At 34.5% G+C, this 2170-nt stretch overlaps 1 pseudogene; it reads right to left on the bottom strand.

Annotated features, from left to right (window-relative positions):
• Positions 1 to 498: 498 nt before the first annotated feature.
• Positions 499 to 2170, bottom strand: LOC143537993 (transcription termination factor MTEF18, mitochondrial-like; annotated as a pseudogene).

Here is a 2170-nt window from a genome sequence, read left to right as displayed (position 1 = left end):
ATTAGAGCCTTAATTAGAGCTTATTTAATAAACGGCCCCGAGCCCAAATTTTATACCAAGGTTGACTAGGCTCACGAAAACAAACATCTTATCTATTTATAAGTATACTAATTTTTACTTGATAAAATAAATATATAATGCTTATAAAATTTTTTTTAATAACTTTTAGATAATTAACAAGCTGAACTTAAACTTAAAATATTAATTGTCTGTTTACACCAGCTGAGTAACGAATTCAGACTATGCAACTACATCTAGAACAAATAAACAAATACTAACTTTATAAAGTAAAATATTAAAAAAACTTATGGCCCGAATAAAAATTTTGACTTTAGCACTAAGTCAAATTTGACTTTCAAAAGTCAAAAGTATACATTTTCTAGTTCATCTACATCTCTACAACCGTCAAATCAGAAAACAAACTCAGTACACCAAAACTCATTAGTTGCTTCAATTTCAACCATATATTAAACCAAATATTGCAACTTTCTCAGTAATCTAAACAACTTTTTCATCAGACAAAAATTGTTTCTTAAAATTACCCCAAACAATCAACCCTTCGGGATCGCGTTCTACATAAACTCTTACAAACATTTTATCAGAGGTAGCAAGAACCGTACTTAACGCTAAATTACTATTCACTTTCCCGCGATCCATTAACCAGTTAAACATTGCAAATCTAAGTTTGATTTTCTGAATCGACGACCCCAAAAAAGCAGGATATTTAACTAACGATGACACGTTATACCCTAAATCATTTACAAGAAAATCGATCTTCATTTCAAGTACCTCTTTAGTCTGGTTGATAACATGAGGTGCATGTTTGACCATTACTGCAACATCATCTCGGGTCAAACCTGAGTTGACCAAACAGTCAAACCTCTCTTGAAGCTCCGCTCCACTGCCTCTAAATGCGTTCAAAGCTTTTTTCATTTTATCTGAGTTTCAACGAATCCCAAATTCGATAAAAATCGAATCTTTTCCGGGGAAAACTTGATTCTTGTTTGTGGTAACGGGGCCACTTTTTTCCAAACAACCCAATTCTTTAATTCTAACGGGTTTTCTTTCAAGATGTCACGAAGACGTTTTTTCCCGGTTTTCAATCCGTTTAACAAGCTTTTAACGGTTTTTAGCGTACAAGATCCGAGCACATGCCAGTGGGTACGAATAATATTCGCAATATCGTCATCATCCATCTCAATCTTGACAAGAAAATGACAGCAATTCTTTATGTTTGATTGCAAAGTTTGAATCTTGATTTGTGGGAGTTGTTTAAAACCTGATAATATATTATCATTTGAAACTCCAGACTTAATCAAGAACACGAGTAACGAAACAGTCGCATCTCCCGATTTTTCCAAAAGAACATTTGGATTCTTACATAACAACTCTTTTAAATCCTCTTTGCTAAAACCAAATCCCTTAATCAAACACAAAGTTTCAAGAATCATGTTCCAATTATAAGAATCTTCCTCCAAAATATTCTCCTCGAACCAACTATGCACGATCCCAAGATTCGTCAAAGATTCAAGAACCTTCAAGAAACCGTCATTTACTAAAACGCTCGGGCTTGAAATCACAAGTTTTGCAACCCAAGATTGAGTAAAGCCTCTTGCTTGAAGTGAGTTAAGCTGTGATAACAAAATCCCATCATCAAATCTAAACGCTTCACGAGCTTCTAAACAAATCTTTCCTATTTTCTTCGGAGATATACCATACTCACATAACACATGATAATTCGACAACAACCGTTGATCATCGGCTAAATACATCATATCGTGCGGCAAAAGCGAAGAATACTCACTAAAATTCATACCCACGCTCTCGAAAAACGGCTCGAACTCGTTAATCGGGTGGTAACGAAACACTCTTCCTAATGATTGTTTAAGATCCTTCTTACTTTCCACACTTTGCACCAACTTTTTAACAAAACTAGGCGAGTTTCGACTAATATTTTCGGCATCGGAATACTGCAAGTTTCTTGTGGAGTGAAGATACTCAATCAAAGCATCTTGGGCTTCAATAACATTTTTGTTTTCTTTGGTCAAATCAGTTGACTGAATAATATGTGGTTTTCTACCATAGAACCTAGGGTTTTGGGTGAAATTAGTAAAAGCCCATTTGAGATAAGAACAAGTTTGAAGCTTTAAGAGGTTGTTCATGATAAAGA

Source organism: Bidens hawaiensis, unplaced genomic scaffold, assembly GCF_021521415.1.
Source record: "Bidens hawaiensis isolate Kalapana, Puna unplaced genomic scaffold, B.hawaiensis_p1.1 tig00011464_1, whole genome shotgun sequence".
NCBI lineage: Eukaryota > Viridiplantae > Streptophyta > Magnoliopsida > Asterales > Asteraceae > Bidens > Bidens hawaiensis.
Note: the sequence above shows the minus strand (reverse complement) of the source record. Positions and strands in the feature narration are given on the sequence as shown.